At 37.4% G+C, this 20,732-nt stretch overlaps 1 long non-coding RNA gene across 1 annotated transcript; it reads right to left on the bottom strand.

Moving 5' to 3' along the window:
* Nucleotides 1-9,143: 9,143 nt before the first annotated feature.
* Nucleotides 9,144-19,765, bottom strand: LOC131048138 (uncharacterized). The gene is made up of 3 exons (XR_009372393.1): nt 10,767-19,765; nt 9,985-10,616; nt 9,144-9,767 (listed from the first exon to the last, which is right to left on the bottom strand). It is a non-coding gene; the product is annotated as an uncharacterized LOC131048138 (long non-coding RNA).
* Nucleotides 19,766-20,732: the final 967 nt, after the last annotated feature.

Here is a 20,732-nt window from a genome sequence, read left to right as displayed (position 1 = left end):
TGCTGAAGTGCTTGGTTATTCAAAGCCTACAAATCAACTTCAGCCTTCCACTCCTACATCTTTGCCTAATGAGCCTACATATAAATCTTCTATCGTCGCTACCTCTACACAAAATTTTAGTGCTACACAAGTTAGTAATGGGGGGAATCATATCAATCAATAATTATACATACCTTCCTTCAAACGATCTTCCATTTGTTTCCCAGCCATCTCCTTTACCTATCTATTGTAATGTTCCACCTACCTAGCATGCCTCCAATCCTCCAAATCAATCCCACATGTCTCCATCCAATTTATCTACTGAAGTCACTATAAACCATTTGCTTCAAAATGTTTCATCTTTACAACAACCAATTGGCTTCCATCACTCAATCCAAATTCACTCTTCCTACATGTTCCATTGCTAGCCCACTTTCCCATGAAATACTTCATACTCCTCAAAAAAAATTTGTAGTGATATAATGGATAGGGCGACCTCCAAATTCGTGTGAAAACATTTCAAACTTTCTGTAGTGATTTTTCATATGACCACAAACTCATGGAAAAACTATTGACCTGTACCTTAAGAAAAATGATTTGCAATGGTTTTGCTCTTTGCCTCCTCATTCAATTGATTCTTTTCAAAAATTGTCTAATGCATTTGTACAACATTTTCAAAACAATAATGGTTCACAAATTACTTTGGCTGATTTGATGCATTGAAAACAAGGAGTTAAAAAAAAAGTGACTAATTTCATTGGTAGATATATACATTTGCATTCACAAATTGCTTATAATGTTCCTGATGGTGATGTTCAAAGAATTTTCATTAATAATTTGTAAAGACTTTAGAGATAAGCTTTTCTTTTTTTATTGTGCATCTTTCACATGATTGTGCACAACACTTCATAATAATCAAATTCAAGTGAGTCAATTTCAGCCCTTCATCATTGGCTCTAGTTGATAAGAATGAAGATGCTCATCAAACTTTTCAAAAATTTCAAAAACAAAGAAAAACATTTCCTCAAGATCAACAATAATTCTTCCTATCATATTGATTCTCAAGTGGCAATTGCAACACCCATTGTAGCTCTCTTCTCATCAAATTTTAGACATTGCAACGTCACTTCTCTTTCTGAAACAGTTCATAGCACCATGCTTAAATTGATTAATTCTAACATGATGAAGCTTCCTCTCATTCATCTAATGATAGATACTTCCAAGCCTTTGCCACGTTCTTTTGATCCCAAAGCCTATTGCCAATACCATTGTCAAGTCAGCCATGATACTAAGAAGTGTTATAGATTGAAGCATGAAATTCAAGATCTTATTGATTCTAATACTATAGTAGTGGATTATGTGAATGATAAAATAAATATATGTGCCACACCCCCTAACCAAGACTTGCAAATTTTTACCAATCCTTTGCCTTCTCATTCTACCAATGTTGTTGAGCCTAAGGATCCAAGCTTTATAAGTGATATGTCTAATAAACCCAACAACGTTATGAACTTGATTCAGCAACCTAAGCCTAAGTGTGACCCTTGTATTATCCTTGACCCAAGAGATATCATTAGAGCACTTGATGGACCATTATACTTTATTGCAAAGATTAAAGGAAATCTCTCAAGAGGAGTGATCATAGATCCAGTATGTATAGTGAATGTTATCACGGAAGAACATCTTTATACACAACAATTTCATCAAGATACGTATGACAAATCTGATGTTATAATTAAGGTGCATGATGGTTTCACTTGTCCCACTATAGGTTCCATCACCCTTCCTGTTGAAGTTGGTACTAAGTGCTTAGATGTTACCTCCGTCGTTGTCCCTACCTCAGACCAATTTCATGAAAAATTGGGACACCCTTGGCTTGACTCCATGAAAGCTATACCTTCTACCATTCATAAGTGTTTGAAGTTCCCTCGCAATGGTTGTTTCATAATGATCGATCATAATATTTATCAACCCTTAGAAAAATTTGGAATCTTCACCCTTGATTGTTTTTAGCCTTAGAAACATCAACCTTTGTGACCTCTTCAATATTTCCTTTTATTATCTTATCAAAATCAAATCTAGAAGGATATTGGCCTTAAGTAAGCCCAGTGATTGTTCACCTATGAAAATAAATACTCCGCCTCTACATCTCAGACCTAGACTTCTTCCTACCCCTCCTATTCCTCCTATATATGTCGTGGTCCCACCTCCTCAATCTTATAAAGGTCAAAAAGAAAAGTGCACATCGTCTTGTATCTCTCAACCTAGTGAGGTTTCTTCAATTCCTCCTATAAAGGAAAAAGAGAAGCTTATGTTGAGTGATCCACAACCTTCAGAATCTTTAAGTTGTAACAAAAGAAATCATAGTGTGAGAAAACATCAACGAATACTGTTAGAAGTATGTAGTTGTCGTTGCACCAAAAAATCAACCGAGTATTCCCTGATACAACCATTAGACTTATAGAATCCATAGGAGGCAGTTAAGCCATGTCACAAACCCGAGTGTTGTGTTGTTTAGCACAAGGAGACCAAGGGCATACACCTTGCAACAATCCCCCTAGTACAAGCGAGGGGGTTTGAACCTGTGACCCAGGCTCTGATACCACCTGTTAGAAGTATGTTTGTCATTGCACCAAAACATTGACTTGTTAATGCCTGATACAACTATTAGACTTATAGAATCCATAGGAGGTGGTTAAGTTAGTGACGGGGGACCAAATTCTGGTACCAATTGTTGAACAGATTGGAATACTGAGAGTGAGGGTGAATCAAAATACTCAATGCTTTATCTGTAAAAGTTTTGGACATAAGGCTAATAACTGTAGTAATCAAGTCATGAATAAAAGCTATAGACCATTTGTGAATGGAGTAAATGGATCACATATGAATAAGCCCTTTCAAGGTTATTGTCACATATGCTATAAATTTGGTCACAAAGCTAATCTATGCAAGTCTAGAATAAATTTGTTGAATTTAGGATAGAGGAATATCAAGTGCTACAATTGCAACAATGATATTGTGCTAAGGCTCATGAGCTTGCTTCCCACAGTGTTTCCTCCCCTAATTCGTCGAATGTTGACTTGGTCACATTTTCCCAACCTTCACCTAATAAGGAGCTTTATCTTAATCATCCTCGTAAAAAATTAAAATTATCTAATTCTAAATGATTCTTATACTTCATTTCATCCATGCATGAGATCTCCTATTGTGATTTTTTTTGGATGATGATGTTGATAATAATAATGTGGATACTAATGGTTCTGATGATATGTATGAAGTTGTTGAGATTAATCATGGCTATCTTTGATATTTTCAAAAGCTTTAGCTCTAGCTCCTAGTAACAAACACAGTGATTCATCATTAAAGCATGGTCCTTGTTTGGAACTTGCAATAACTCCTTCTACTATATTTGTTGTGGCCCCTCTTGCATCTTGTGCACCATCTCTAAATGATGCTAAGCAAGATTGGGAGGGGGATTATTTTCTAGACTTCACTTGTGTAGTGAATTCTTTTCTGTGTTTTCTTGCATGTGATGTGTTCCCCATGATGTGATGCTCGGCATGTCTTTGTGTTATGTTATGCTCTTTTTGGATGACCCTTGTTGCTCTGTTGGTGCAAGGCAACGAAGGGACCAAACCTATTATGACATTCCTCTATTTGTATCTCATATCTTCTATATGTCATATACATGTGTTCTAAATGTGATCTTATTGTAAAAATGCTTTTGTGTTGTCTACTTGGGGATGATGCAAATCGTTGAGATCTTCTTGTTCTCTTCCATGTTAACCTGATAATGCTTCCATTGTTCATCTTTTGTGCTCTTCTTCCATTATGCACATAGTTCCACTACCTTTGGGAATGGGGTCAATTCACTACAATTATACTTGAAAAACATAATTTATCTAATGCACGTACTGGCCCCAGATAGTGGATCCCTTATGTGCTCTCTTTTATGTCTTGTGAACTATTGCCTTTGATTTGCCTATGCTAGGAGCATTTCATTATTCCAATGTGTTTGTCTCTTCGATGTATGTAAGCTACCTTAAAGTAATTTCTCTCAATAAGCTGTACACAATTGCTTTAACATGGGGGTATACACTGCGCTCTATGTTACACTTTGTGCACACTCCACAAGGTTTGGATTGTACAATTTGATCAAACACCATGATATGGTGCATACTACAACACCCATTTTGCAATCGATCTTTGTTCAAATTACTTTGCAAGTTGAGGCTTTGTTTTGGATTGTACAATTTGATCAAACACCATGATATGGTGCACACTGCATCACCCATTTTGCAATCGATATTTGTTCAAATTACTTTGCAAGTTGAGGCTTTGTTTTGTAATCTTTGTGCTTGGTGCATGTTGCAACACCCATTTTGCAATTGAGTTTTTTGTCAGATTATTTAGCAAACTAATCTTTTGCTTTGTAATATTTCTTTGTACCAACATGACTCATAGTAAGTAGCTCCTTACTAGCCCAAGAAATCATGTCTTTTCTCTCTCTTCTTATATGGCTCATAGTAGGCAATTCCTTAGAAGACCTAGAAGCCATATTCTCTTCTCTTTCTCACATGCTCCATGTGTTTCTCCTTTTATCTTTATGTTAGACTGATGAGATCCTAAGTCCTCGGTGGCTTGGTGTTTCTTGTCTCATTAATGTTTTGGTGAAAGTCTTTTGATGCTATTCTATACTTTACCGAGAGTATGAGCGTAAGTTCATTTTCTTGCTAAAGTGGGGGCTAAATGTAGTGTTGCAAATTGTATCCTCATTCAATTCCATGCTCACTTGGGCCTCACTTTAACGTTTCTACCTTTTATACCCTGATATGCCTAATACTGCTCAAACTAGTGCCAAAGCTATGATCTTTGTCTTCTCTTGTTTTCTGACCTTGACTTAGTCCAAACAGACTAGGGTGCTTAGCACTATAGTCTGTGACAAATGAGCCCAAATTCAAACATTCTAACAGTTGGAATAAGTTGAGCGGGAAATGATTTCTGATGTCGGCATTCTTCGTAATTTTCAACTTGTTTTGTGAGGTTAGGTATAAAAACAAGTCTTATCCCATCATTTGAAACATCTCTCAATTATCTCCCATCAAGGAATTCACTCCACATCAAGCATTTCAATTGAGCAAGCAATCAAGTATCATTAGAGCAATGAAGGAGAGGTCAACTATTCATATTTTCAAGCATTCCAGATGGCATTCATGATCAATTCTATATGAAGAAATGCATGAGTTCTACATGACAACATCAATCTTTTTATTAAAAATTCAAAGCAAAGGAGGTTCATAAAGGAAGGTATAACATTTCAATTCAACAATTACTTCCAGATCTAGCTTCTAGCCTACAATGGTAAGCACTCTTTTCTATTTTGATTCATCATTTATAGGGTTGATTCCAACCTAGAGTTTGATTGAGGCAAACCCCTATCAACCCAACAAAAAATTTGTGTGTGCAAGTTTCAAATTTCAAAAGAGAAGGAACACAGACCCAGAAAGTACAAACTGAAACAAAGAGAACCATATTTTGGAAAAGCAGAAACCCTAGATAGTGGCAATCATTGAACAATGTCTGACACTTTTCTAATGAAATTTCAAGAGAATATTCTAAGAGACATCTTGACTTTGAATTTATTTATGATATCTATGTTAGACACCTTTAGGACCAAGTCATGTAGCCCCATAGTCCAAAACTTTTGATCTCAAATTACAAACACGAGTTCCTCTCTAACTCTCATTTCCAGATCTATACTCAAAGTCTACATATTTGATCTACATGGCTTGTTGTTCATTTTGATCACTCTCAATTTTGCATCATTAGCCCTAGTTCTTGCATTTAATAATTCTATCTTATCCAATTACATCTACAACAAAAAAAGAAATAATCAATCATTGTGCCTAGCTCTTTCCAATAGGTCTAAAGTTGGGCTTGTTGATCATTTTGTTGATGTAATGTTGTGAATGGATTTATTCTTAGTTTGAATGATTAGACTAGTCAACCCCATTCCCTCAGTATTACACCTTTCAAATGCTTCAATTGTGAAAAAGTTGGTCATTGTGCTTCCAAATGTCTTCTTATAATGAAAGTAACAATCAATCTAAGGCCTTTAAGTATAAGAGGGGAAACCATCAAAAAAGTTTGTATTCCAAGAAAGACAATAGCTCCTCTGTTGATGATAATGACACTTGGTGTGCCTCTAAAAATAAGAATGAAGTCTTATTCATGGCTATAATTAAAAAGAGGAAGATGAAATAGATCTAGAAGGTTAACTCATCTATGCTTTGAAGATGACAAGGAAAGAAAATCTAATGCACAAGAAAAAGATGAAAGAAACTAAAAAGTTGTTCATTGATTTGAAAACTTAAATTGAAGAAGCCAAGAAAATTGAAGATATGTTGACAACAAAGTTGCAAGCTAAAGAGAAGGATTGTAAGCAGCTTAAATCAAAGATAGTATCCCTGAGAAAATCTTTAAATTTTTTGAGAGGAATCTAAAGTTTGAAAAAAGCATAGGAGTACTAGATGAGATCTTAAGCAATCAAAGATCTCTCATTAAGACAAGGATTGGTTATGAAGAAGATCAAAACTCAAAAGCCATCGAACCTACCAAAAAGGAGAATATAGAGAAGGGAAAATCAAGTGTTGATGCAACCATGAAAATTGAGGTCAAGAAGTATGATGGATTCATCAAAGTCAACAATAGAAACAAAAGATTTAGAGGATTTGCTCCTACAAAGCAATCACATCCAACTAGGTTTGACTACTCATTCTCTAGTTATTACTTTTATTGTAATCAGCTTGGTCATAGGGTTATAGACTGCAAAACCAATATGAGAATAAATACTTTCACAACAAAATATTCTTTTGAACCTTTGGTTGATTTCAATGTGATGTTACAAATGCAACAACTTTGGGCACATAGCAAAATATTGTAGACGCTTTTGTAAAGCCCCATAGACAAGAAAGCAGAGCTACTTCTCGAAAAGAAAATGAGAAAGATGGCATTGCTGGAAATCAAAAAGAAGAATCTACAAAGGAATAGAAAGTGAAGAAAGAATTCAAATGGATGAAAAATCCTTGCTTGCAAAAGTTGCATTTCATATACAAAATGAGAAGAGCATATGGTACATTGGCAATGGTTGCTCAAAACATGACTAGAGAAAAGAGCATGTTTCTTTCCTTGAAGGGAATTGATGAAGGCACTATGACATATGGAACAAATGATACTGCAATCATAGTTGGAAAAGGCACAATCCATTTTATCAATTTCCATAGGATTTTATTATTTTCATAGTTATTTAACCTTATTTTCTCCAAATACTGTATTAAGTCACATTATATTTAACTCTTAACTTTATAAAAATACAATTTGGCTGATTTGGCTAAATCGGTAAAAGAATATTAGACCAATTTATTCAAAATCATAGTTTTTTTTTTAGATAAAAATTGCAAAACCTAATGATTCGCAATTTTTACAAATAATCATGATTTTTTGCTTATTTGGCAAGAACATTCATATAGAATTTACAATTGCTTAACATTGCCACCAATATGTACCAAAAAAATCATTGACCTTAGAATTCCCGAACCAAAAAGCTTTAAGCACACCCACAAGCAATAAGATGTAAGGAGGAGTTTTGTTACAAACTAAGCCTAAATTAAGAGAGAAGTAAACAAAACCACATCGTCTTGCCGCTGATTCAAGACAAACTTGAACCTGGCTTAGTACTCCAATGAATTGCATAAGTAAAGTGTTAGATTTGAGTACTTTCAGATTGAATAAAACTCAGAAAATCAGAATTAGTTTGAGCTAGGTTAATTAATTAATTGTTTTCCAGATTTAAGCATAGTAAAAGAATTGAAATGCAAAAGGAACAAAGCACAGTTACCCTGGGAAAACCTCCTAGGAGGAAAAACCTAGCCAAAAGATCCTCAGATCTGATTAGATTAAGTATAACAGTGAACTACAACATTGCCTTTCTAGGGCATACAAATAACTTATCTGCTTCACTGTTCAGATGTCGATTTCAGAACATATACTGAAGTTCACTTGCCCTAGAATGGTTGTTGCTCAGCCTGAAGTAGATTCGGCAGCCTTGAATTAGGTTCGACACCCTTGGAGCAGGTTCAGCAGACTTAGGAGCAGGTTCACACAGCTAGAAGATAATTCACTGATTAATTCGCTGTCATAGATCAACTTGAGGATATGATGATTGCAGAAATTAGCACATAGCAGAGATGGGATTCGCTCAATGATTGATTTGATGACTTGTGTTATTGATCTGCACTCCTCTTAGTATATTTCGCTGTAACTTAACTGCCTTAGCATGTGATTCGCTTCCTTAGAGTATTTCGCACTTGTTCCAAAGACTGAAAAATGTGTGATATGAATTGAGTGTAGTTTGTGCTTTATTTATAGGAGAGCAATTAACCATATTATTCATGTCGGCCTTCTTGCAATAACATATTATTCATTTAATCCCTTTTAACTGAGATGCATAGGGTCGGCCCTATCAAGGATTGCCATGGAGACTAGTAGCGTGGGGACCTTAAGTGTAGCGTGGGGTCCTTTTGGAGTTGTCGAAGTATATAGGACTTGGCCCCATATTGGAGAATGGGTTGGTCCATCGGGCCCTAATTATAAACAACATAAAGAACTCCAAGCTCCCTGCCACCTTAATGATAAAACTTCCTCAACAAAATCAGGCATTGTATGTGCATATAAGATATTAATAACTGAAAGTGAAAACCTCAAGGAAATATCCCTGAGAAAAGCCCCAAGCTTTAAAAGTATATTATCCAAATGACAAATAAAAAACTAATAGGCTGAATGAAAACTCAATGCAATATCCAAGGGGTTGAATTTAATTGGTCAAACTTTAAAGCATTGAGTTTTCAATTGGGAGATTTAAGTTCAAATTCTCAATAGGGCATATAATACGGACTCTAAGTTGCCACTCTTTGTCTTCCATAATTGACTTCTAATGTGGACATGATTTCTAAATAAGTGGATTTACAAGTTGTCTCTTGGTCCTTATAAGTGGTTTCAAAGAAGCTACAATTAGTCTCATTATTGTACTCCCAAGAACTTGTATTGAAAATATTTCTAAACAATTAGCAATATAAAAAAAAAAATTTTAAAAACTCAATGCAGCATGCTCACATAGAAATGCCTTCGTTGATTTGAAATTTTTATCTACATTTCTAATCACCAACAAAAAGGAAGTGACCATAAAGTTAATGACACAATAGACAAAAGCCATTAAAAAGGATTTACTAAACACACACGTCTGTACAGATGTAAGGTCATGAAGCCAGCTCACATGTGATAGGGAAGGAAGCACTGCTATCCATTTATCAAACAGATTTACCACTTTCAGACTTCTGTATTTGTATAGCAGCAAGAGCAGATGGTTATGATTCTTTTGAATTTTTAGGACAGCTCACACAGCTTTTATTGCATACATTTCTCTGTCCGCAAATAATGATGGACTTCAGCTCTGGACCCCTCCCAGATTTTCTCTCTGGTTGATGGGCGTTCTTGTTTCAACAGAGCCTTCATTTGGATAATATTACTATTTCACTGCTGACTAATTAACAAAGCACATACACAGATACAACTCCTGAAAGTACTTTGTGTAATACAAAAGTGCATTGTTAAACACTAGATGCAACTCTTTAAAAATTCCAGACTGCCAGAGTAAGAGCCTTCTCTAGTTTTAACCTTGCAATACTGAAGTCCATATGCCTTCGAATCATGCTTCAGTAGCAGACATTAACCTACAAAAACATAAATTAATTGTGAGAATAATACTCATCAGCGGACCAATTCATTCTCAAAAAATAAATTACAAAGTGTTGTTAGGACCACGGAAAGCCTGTGAGCCTGAAAGCACCGGACAGCAGCTCTCAAAAAGTTGAAGGCATTGACCCAAGTCCAGTTGATGAAATTTGAGTTAGGAAAAGTAGAGAAGAGAGGGAAGAATAGTGATTAAACCTGAGCTTGTAGCCTTTGTTTGAAGATGGAGCCAAATTTGCAGGCAATGCTAACCCTCAAACACTCAAGGAGAGGGAGCAGTTTGTCAGGCACCTTGGCCTCCCTTTGGCTACTCTGGTTCATTGTGGACACGTCATCAGTTCCCTCACCTTGGCTCTCACCTGAACACTTTCGCTGCTACTATTCATTCTACCTCCCTCCCTTCTTTGCCTCTACGCAGATTCCTTTGACAACTTCCTCTCCAGTTTCTCTGGATTCAGTGTTGCCCTCTTGGAAGGTATCACCTGATGGCCTCATCAGTGTTTTGGATTGCACATCCATAGATTCTAGTATATCCTGTTCCAATCTGTGAGTGTGTTCCTTGGCTATTGTATCAAAGCTTTGGTAATAGAAATCCAAAGGAGAGGCAGGCACACAAACTCCAAACCAAACCCAAGACTTGGGAGGGAAGGATATGGTTGTCAATGTGGGCGTGGATGTGGGTGTGGGTATAGAAGCTTCAACAGAAGGGAGCTCTAGGTGGGATGGATATTGTTTCCCATGTGAACCCAAACGCAGATGTTCTTCTTCTTGTTTCGTCCCGTTCTACTCCCATTCTGCCTTAGAGCATTTTCACCTTCAACTCTAGAGACCTGCAACACAAGCAAAAACCAGTACCCCATCCCACTACAAGTCAAAAACCAATATTCCAAGTGGTGGTCACATGGAATCATACACAATAGAATCTTGACAAACCTACCCCAAGAAAATTCAATAAAATGGTCACAAGAAAACCCACCTACCTGCAATTATTATTGAATCTGCCTTGGGGGACATGATACTGGACCTTACAATCCTACACAGAAACAAAGACCTTGCAAGTAAACAATGATAATCAGATGAAGAAAAGGAAAGCATGATATCCTGACATATGAAGGGAAGGCCAAAGGGTTATTATTTCCTCACCTGAAGCTAACCCAATTGTTAAGCCTGCACCCAATTGTCAGTTCTGTTGGCATGAACCCAATTTTATGACCATCTCTTGTGTTTGTCTTTGCTACAGTATCTTCTATTTGCCCAGATGTCTCTAGCAGTTCATACTCTGTGTGTTAGCTCACCATAAGTTCTGAAAGTGTGCAATCCTTCACTTGCAGTGTTGTCTTGTAGATTGTTCTGCTGCCCCTGCTTGCTTCCATATTGTTGTTGTTAATTGTAACTAGGGATATAGGGGTTCGGATTGCCTTAAGGCAACATCCGAACCCCATTTTAGGACCGGGTCCTATCCTAGGGTGATGTGACCCTATTCAATGCCATGCTAAACTCATGCCATTTAACATTGGCGCCAAAATCCAAGGAGGCCGACTTACATTTGAAAGAATAAATGATGCATATAAGTAAATGAAAATTTGCAAGTCAATAATCAATCAAGTTCGATAATATACAAGGCGATTTAGCTCTGCTGTGCGAAGTCTTAAAAGGGTGCGAACTTAAGGAAGATTGAGAACTTGTTCAGCTTGGTGCAAAATTGTCCAAGAGGACATAGTGGATCTTGATGCAAGCCTTTGAAGTATACAAGGAACAGATCTGATATGTGCAAATCAGATTCAAGCTAAGTATTGTACTTATGTTTAGAGGAGAAAATATAATCTGACCTATGGGTCTTTCATGTTGGGTTTTTCCTCCTTGGAGGTTTTCCCAGGGTATGCTTGTTTGTCTACTATTCCATTTCTGATTTATATTGGCTTATTAAATACTGTAAATCTGAATACAATCTAGGGGCACAATTAATCTATGTTGGTTTACTAAAATACTGCAAATCTGATTACAACCTAGGGCATAATCAAATATATGAATCTGATTAACATACCTAGGGTTTAAAATAACATGGTATCAGAGCTATAGGTGTCATTAACCTCTTATTTTAGCAAATCAATTGTTGCACATAGCTGTTGTTTGTGTTCAGATTAAAGATGTTAGGTTTGAAGGCTGAAGATAGGCTTGAGGGAGCCATTGATTTTGCTACTTGGAAAGTTTGTATTCTATTGATCCTTGAAGAAAATGATCTACTGAAATTTGTAGAAGAAGAAAGGCTGTCTCCTCCAGAAGATGCTGAAGAGCTGAAACTATTCAAGAAAGATTCCCTCAAAGCTAGAAGGATCATAATTGAGTCCATCAAGAATCATCTTGTCACTGTCATATCAAAGTTTGTATCTGCCAGAGAAATGATCAAACACTTGGAAGGGATGTATGAAGTCAACAATCTCAGCAGGGCTCTTGCCCTAAGACAGCAACTTCTTCACATGAAAATGAAAGAAGAAGACTCAATCATAGCCTACTTCATGAAGATCAATGAACTAAAGGACAAGCTAAGCACTCTTGATTGCCAAATCTCAGATAAAGATCTTGTTATGATTGCATTAAATGGCCTACCTGATGAATGGGAACCATTCATTCGTAGCATTGGTGGAAGAGCCGATTGTCCCAACTTTGAACGTCTTCAATCTGATTGCATCGAAGAGGAATCTCGAATTGAGGTAAGAGGAAAACTTAAGAACTCTCTCAAAGATAATCATGTTCTCTTACCTAAATCTAAGAAAGGTGGTCATTGGAAGAAAGAGAAGAGAAGCAAAGATTTTAGATCCTCCTCCTATGATAGAAGGAAAAAGTCAAGAGATTCCTCCCACATTCGTTGCTTCAGATGTGACAAATATGGTCACTATGCCAGAGATTGTCAGAATGACCCAAAGGAAAGGGAAGCCAACTTAAATGAAGTTGCCGAACAAAGTGAAGACTACCTTCTTATCTCTGCTCTTTCCAGCAATGTTCCTACGGACAACAATACGTGGATTCTTGACAGTGGTGCCTCCAGACACATCTCAGGATTTCATGAGCATCTCTCAGATCTGATTGAAAAAGACACCAATCTTCATGTAGTAATCGGTGATGATGCTCTATACTCGGTAAAAGGTTCTGGCACTACCTCTTTAAAACTAGATTCTAGTATTTCCTTACAACTCTGTGATATTCTCTTTGTACCTGGTATTAAAAGAAATCTTATTTCCATTTCGGCTTTAGAAGATAAGGGTTTGCAAATAGCATTTTCTGAAGGGAAAGTACTCACTTGGCCTAAGAAATCTAATTTCAAATCTGCTCATATTATTGGAAATAGATGTGAGAGTTTATATAAGCTTGCAGCTAATCCAATTCAAGCTCTCATTCATGAGACCTCTGAATCATGCAAGCTATGGCATAGAAGATTGGGTCATCTTCACTTTCAAGCTCTTCCCACTCTCGGTAAAATGGTCAAAGGTATGCCTAACCTCAGTTTATCTCATGATGATACTTGTAAAGGTTGTGCAATGGGTAAGAATATAAAGAATCCCTTTCATAAAAGCGATAGTAGGGCTAAAGAAAGGTTAGAACTTATTCATTCAGATTTATGTGGTACTATGTCTATAGCATCTCCTAGCGGTTTCCTATATTATGTTATCTTCATAGATGATTTCTTTAGGAAAACATGGATCTATTTTCTTAAAACTAAAGAGTTTGAAGAAATCCTAAACAGATTTAAAGAATTCAAAGCCTTAGTTGAAAATACTACAGGAAATTGAATTAAATGTTTGAGGTCTGACAATGGAGGTGAATACACCTCAGGTAGCTTCTATGACTTTTGTGTTAAAGCAGGAATTAAGAGGGAGTTCTGTGTTCCTTACAACCCTCAACAAAATGGAGTTGCTGAAAGAAAGAACAGGACCATTGTTGAAGCTGCAAGAGCCATGATACATGATCAAGACTTGCAACCTTTTCTATGGGCAGAAGCATCCAAAACTGCAGTTTATATTCAGAATAGATGTCCTCATCGAGTCCTAAAGGATGTGACACCTGAAGAAGCCTTTTCTGGAATCAAACCAGACATCAGTCACCTAAGAATATTCGGAAGCCTGTTGTGACGTTTTCACACATCGCCCCATTGCAAATGGGGACCCATGTTTTTATGCTCGTTCCTTTGCTCGTTTTTCACTTCGTTTTTAGGATTTTGTTAGTCAGTCAGTTGTCTGGATTTAGGGTCAAGCCTTAGGGTTTTAATTACCGTTTTTTCAGGCCAGAATCCAGTCAGTTTTGAGAGCTTTTTTGAGCTTCTTTGTAGGATGCAAATTTTGAATGGAATAAATTCGCTAGAATGGTCTATTTTCAATTGGAATTTTTGAGTGCAGAGCCTAAATTTGTCTAAGTGTTGATAATGAAATGTGAAATTTTTGTCCAATTGAATATTTTTGACCAAAGTTTGAGTTTTTTGATTTTTGATCCCGGGCATTGAGGGTGATTTGTTTTTGCCTCGTGAAGTGATTAAACGTGTAAAATCATGTTATTCTGCCCTGTAGGAGCAAAATCGCTCCTGTCCCTCAGTGAAGGACCGGAGCTACAAATCAAATATTGCTTTGTCCTTGCAGGATTTTAACGACTTGACAATTTGAAGATGCTCAAGGAGAGATGTTTTATCAAATGAATATAACTTGAAGTGCCGCCGTGAAGGAAAGTGACCCAGAATGCCAAAATCGCTCCTGTCCCTCAGTCAGGGACCAGGGCGAAATTCTTTGTAGCTCCCGTCCCTCTCCAAGGGACCAGAGCGAAGTTCTTCACAAGACAAAATTCAGGCAAAGATCAAGTCAAGTTTATGTTTGAAGGCAAGGAAGGAGGTGAAATGAACTCATTGAAGATAAATTGAAGATTACCAAATGCCAACAAAGGACCAAAATGCTTAAGTTCGCTCCTGTCCCTCAGGAAGGGACCAGAGCGATTTTTGTTATAGATGATTTTCTTGCCAAGTTACAACCGATCTCAAGGCATGAATGAATGAAAGGAAGTATGACGAGACAATTGAAGATAGTTTTTGAAGGAGATGAAGTGAAATGAAGCCCACAAGAGCAAAATCGCTCCTGTCCCTCTCCAAGGGACCAGGGCGATATGATGATTATATTGCTATTCTTCCAAGTTCAAGCCACTCCAAAATGAAGAACAAGGAGGCAAGGACGTCTTAAGACATCTCAATCAAGCACGAAGTATCCAAAGTTGCCAATATTGAAGGAACCGCACTTAGACACCTAGTTCGCTCCTGTCCCTCAGGAAGGGACCAGAGCGATATTGATTATATTAGCCAAATCTCTCAAATATCACGTAAGGTCAAGGTTTTGCAAGGTCGTAAAGGGTCCAAGACATGATTAAAAGATGATATTCAAAGGCTTCAAACGTTAAACAATCATCAAATTGAACAAAGAAGCTATATCGCTCCTGTCCCTCTCCAAGGGACCAGGGCGATTTGTATGGGATCCTTCATTTTCCTTCAAATTCATGCCAAGTCAAGGTTTTTCGAGATCACACAAGGTCTAAGGTGTCTTTTGAGGGTGATATTCAAAGGTTCCAAACGTCAAAGTACTATCAATTAAGCAAAGAGCCTATATCGCTCCTGTCCTTTGGACAAGGACCAAAGCGATTTCATTAAAACATTCATGTTCCGTCAAAACCAAGACAAGGCAAGTTCACGCTAGATCAAGAACGACCTTTGGAAGGCAATGAACGAGGAACCAAGGTTGAGAGGTGATGCATTTGGACTAGAGCTTGAAGATCGCTCCTGTCCCTCTCCAAGGGACAAGGGCGATGATCCTTCCAACGTCTAAACACCTTGTAGAATTCAAGTGGAACGAAAGGGGAGCGAAAGAATAGCATTGTTTGTCCATCACAATGAAGATTAAAGATCAAAGATGCAAAGATTAAGGAGAAATTATGAGGATCGCTCCTGTCCCTCTCCAAGGGACCAGGACGATATTTGCCAAAACACATGATATCCTTTAAAGATCACGTTAAAATAAAGTCGCATAAGCTTTAAAACATCATTTGGAAGGTGATACAAGGAAGGTGAACGTTAAGATGAGCTTGAAATGGAGAAAACATCAAGATCGCTCTTGTCCCTCTCCAAGGGACCAGGGCGATGTCACCTTAAAAGAACACTAGATCACACAAGCAAGACATTCAAGCTCGAAGGGCCCAGCAAAAATGGCAATCACAACGTAAGGATGGAGACTTTGGACGTAAAATTGCAAGAATCATGACCAAGGTGATGGATCGCTCCTGTCCCTCAGTCAGGGACCAGGGCGATGAGGTTTGTACTCTTCTCAATTCTCCAATTTTGGCGTTCAAACAAGTTTTTGAATTTATTTTAAATGTTAAATTCGATGGGTTTTCAAAATTTAATTAAATGGCATTTAAAAATAACGCATAACATTTATTAATTAATTTTGCCTATTAAAAATCGAAAAAAATTAATTATAAAGGCATAATTAATTGTTAATTAATTATAAAATCAAGTTGAGCGCTTGGGTTTATTTTGTCAAGGTCGGCCTTTTAAACTTATTTTAAATTTGCCTTATTCACCAAAGTCCGCCTAAGGTCAATATGAAGGTGAGCGCCTATAAAGGGAGGTGAAAGACTTTTATTTTCACATTATCATTTTATCATCTCACATGCGATCTTAAGGGAGAAGGGTGCAAATTTATATCCAAAGATGGTGCGAACTTTCATTTCAAGCAAGGAGGTGCGAACTTAGTTTCCACTTGAGCGAACTTGCCAAGGACATTGAAGAACACATCAAAGACTCCAAGGGTGGCGAATTGATAAAGAGGATGTTCCTTATCCTTGAAGATCACGTGGCAAGGGCTTCAAACGTTAATTTTGCCTAGGCGAATCCATTTGTTTTTGCATTCTAGAGTTAGCTCTCAAGTGAGGTATGACGATATGGATTTATTATTTTGATTTTGAACGTTGATCGTCATAGCTTAAATTTTGAATTTTGAATTTTGAATTCCAGTAGCCCAATCGTTTTTTAGGAAATAATAACTCAAGGATTTATTATGAAGTTTCCTAAAAATTAATCTAATCTATGTTATATATTGCAAAATCATGTTACTAATTTTAAAATGTTGTGTAGGCATCAAATGGAGATCTCATCAAGGAAAATCAAGCCGGATCAAGGACGGTCTTCGCCGGGACGATCAAGCCAGGACAAGGACGACCTTCTTTGGACTAACGTCATCAAGGGCAACCTCTTCCAATCCAACGTTCCAAGGCGAGGTACATCATCATCCTGCACATCAAGGACACAAGGAGTTAGAACAAGAGTTAATTAAAGATAGCCTCTCAACGACATCAAATTGAATATCTAGCAAGCTACAAGTGTCAGATGAGGTGGCATCCCAGTCATCACTCCTCCAGTCAGTGTGGTCCACCTCAGCATGTCCAGATTCAATGTACTTAACTCATGGAAGGTGGCACAAACTCCGATGTACCTACCCCGGCTATCCATTGGTCGATTTTTCTAGAAGGGACATGTGTCCAAGCAATACAATTTTGTCATTGGTCAAGCATTAAATGTTATGTAATGGTTGTAACAAACCCTAATTAGGGTTTTCATTGTTGAATCTTGGCCATTGATCTTGAATTGATCTAAGCCATCAAATTGTATTGTGGGCACTATATAAGCCCAGGCATTTCATTTGTAAAGGTTAATTAGCAATAAGTTAGAGATAGCATGTAAATAATTGGAAGAGTTAGAATATAGTTGATAGAATAGTAATTAGAGTAGAATAGGAGGACAAGGCAAGAAATTGTTGCCATTGATTGTAAACAAACTCCATTTTCATTGAAGTAATGGTGAAGTGTGTTGTTTCTTGCAATTTGCATGGTTTCTTGTTGAGTCTTCAATCCTAGATGGTAGATGATTAGATGAATGGAGGAAATGCGATTGATTAATGGTGGAATTCATACATCCATACTACTAGCAGTTTGTTGATTGCAGACTTGCCTTGCGTAGTCAACTGGAATCATTCAGCCTAAGCTCAATTTCAATTTGTCGCTTCTTCATTGATATGCATCAACTTGATGGTGTCTATGCCTATGGTGATGATTTGAACATCATAAAGCTTCCCTTAGAAGATCGCACTAGCCTTGTGTAGATGTTCCATTGATGTCAAAACAAGACCTAGTTGGAGTTTCATCAAAAATCAAATCATTGCTCCTACATTCTTAGTATTAGGATTAGATCCTCTCTTCACCCCCTTCCTTTTTCCCTTTTTTTAATCTAAGTTAGTGAGAGCTTGTGTTCTAGCAAAGTAGATCGGAAATTCAATCACCAAATGTAAGTCCCCTTGTGATTCCAGCAAATCACATCATACCACAGAGAGCTTATCCACATGTAGAGACCCTACTAATAGGAACCTTGGAGTCATCCTAACTGATCCTTTATGCGAATCTTCAGCAGTTAGAGACTTTTTCTCAAGAGAGGATAAGATACCCTTAGGTATTTTATTCTGTGTTAGGCTGTGTACAAAATATACGTCAACAAAGCCCTGTGTATGTTCATGTGCCTAAAGAAAAACGAACCAAGCTGGATCCATCTGGAAAGAAAGGCATCGTAGTAGGATACAGTGAATCTTCCAAAGCCTTCAGGATCTACATTTTAGGTCAAAGGTATGTTGAGTTAAGTAGAGATGTAACTTTTGAAGAAGATATTGCTTTCAAAAGATCTAAAGGTTCATTAACCAACTATAATGATATGGTGATGGAAAATCAAGATTCAATTGTTGATGCTAACCCTGAGTTACAGGAGGAGTCTACTGATCTTCCAAATCAGGAAGTTCAGAATGACTCATCAGAACCCATGCAATCTACCGATATTCCTCAGGATATTGTGGTCTGCAAGAAGAGACCACTTTGGGTTAGAAATACGATTCAAGATGCTAAAGGGTTTGCTGCTCCCAGAGGAACTTTCAGAAATAGCAAGAGTGTTCAAAATCATGCCAACTACATTTCTGTGATGTGCAATATAATTGAGTCTGAACCCCACAATATCGGAGAAGCTATGTCCCATCATGCTTGGAAATTAGCCATGGACGAAGAGTATGGGTCTATCATCAAGAATAATGTCTGGGACATTGTACCCAAACCCAAAGGTAAGTCTATCGTTTCTTCTAAATGGTTGTTTAAAATTAAACATAATGCTGATGGTAGTATTGAAAAATATAAAGCTAGATTTGTACCACGTGGTTTTTCTCAAAAGGAAGGAATAGATTATGAAGAAACATTTGCCCCTGTTGCTAGATATACCTCTATTAGGTCTATAATAGCTATTGCTGCAGCCAAAGGTTGGGAGCTGCATCAAATGGACGTTAAGATAGCCTTCCTTAAAGGTGTCATTGAGGAGGAAGTCTATATTGAGCAACCAGAAGGTTATTGTTGTGACGTTTTCACACATCGCCCCATTGCAAATGGGGACCCATGTTTTTTGCTTTTTAGGGTTTGTTTTCTAGGTCTTTTAGGGTTTTGTCAGTTGGCTTTTGCATTTTTGAGTGCTGTCGGGGAGATCAATAGGATAGCAAGTCCGGCTTGAGTGATGTCCTGATCCTGAAAATTTGGCTAAGTCTAAAAGTCCTGATCCTGAAATTTGACTAAGTCTGGAATGTCTTGATCCTGAAATTTGACTAAGTCTGGAAACTGAAAAACCTCAAAAAACTAGATTTTGCAATATAACTCCTGGAGGTCTGAAACCACTCTCAAACATCCTGAAAGTATATATGGAATATAACTTAAAGTATAAGAAGGAAGAAAGATAGAAGGAAATGTCACTTATACTTTAATGTTATATTCCATAAAAATTATCCTGATAGAGAGTTCAAAAAGTCAAATTTCGCTCCTGTCCTTCACTAAGGATCCAGAGCGAATTTCGCTCCTGTCCCTCTCCAAGGGTCCAAGGCGAAGCGCTCCTGTCCCTCACCAAGGGTCCAGGGCGAAAAGGCTTATTTGAGTCATTCCTGACCTTGTTTGGTCAAATTGAAACATCAAAGACACAATGAAAGACGAAATGAACGTGATAGAGCATCCAGACTTGATTAAAAGCAATGAAATGATGGAGTTTTTGTCTAGAAAGGTAAAAGCGCTCCTGTCCCTCACTGAAGGACCAAAGCGATTTTCTTTATATGCACAATTTTAAACCTTTTTTGGACATTAACTTTTATTCATAGCATGAAGTAAGGTGAAATCTTCCCTAGCAAAGGAATTTCGAGATGAAAGTGAAAAGATTTGGCCTAGAGGGCAAAATTCGCTCCTGTCCCTCACTGAAGGACCGGAGCTTGATTTTCAAATTTGCATTGTTCTTGCAGGATCAGGACAATTTTATGATTGGAAGAGATCAAGGAGGGCATGTTTTGTCCATTGAATATAATTTAAGCAGTCTACAAAGGAGTAAATCAACCCAAATGACAAAAAGTGCTCCCGTCCCTCACTGAAGGACCGTGCCACTTTTTCAAGTTTCTCCTATTTGTTTGATATTTTATGGCAAAACTTGACTTGGATGGGAAGGACGAAGGATGTTTTATGCCTTGGACGCAATTGAGAGATTTAAAGAACAAAAGGGTACACCAAGATGTCAAAAGTGCTCCCGTCCCTCACTGAAGGACCGTCCCACTTTTCCAAAAGTGCTCCCGTCCCTCACTGAAGGACTGTCCCTCTTTTCTAAAAATACAAATTTCTTGCAAAGGCAAGGCAAGTTGCGTGATTGAAATGAATGAAAGAGGGCAAGATTCATCCATTGAAGATAATTTGGAAGACTAGCAAAGGACGAATTGGCTTAAAAATGAAAAATCGCTCCTGTCCCTCACTGAAGGACCGGAGCTTGAATTCCGAATTTGCATTATCCTCGCAAGATTTAAGTGATTTCGCGA

This window comes from Cryptomeria japonica, chromosome 1 (genome assembly GCF_030272615.1).
Source record: "Cryptomeria japonica chromosome 1, Sugi_1.0, whole genome shotgun sequence".
Taxonomy (NCBI): Eukaryota; Viridiplantae; Streptophyta; class Pinopsida; order Cupressales; family Cupressaceae; genus Cryptomeria; species Cryptomeria japonica.
This window is presented reverse-complemented; position numbering and strand designations above follow the sequence as displayed.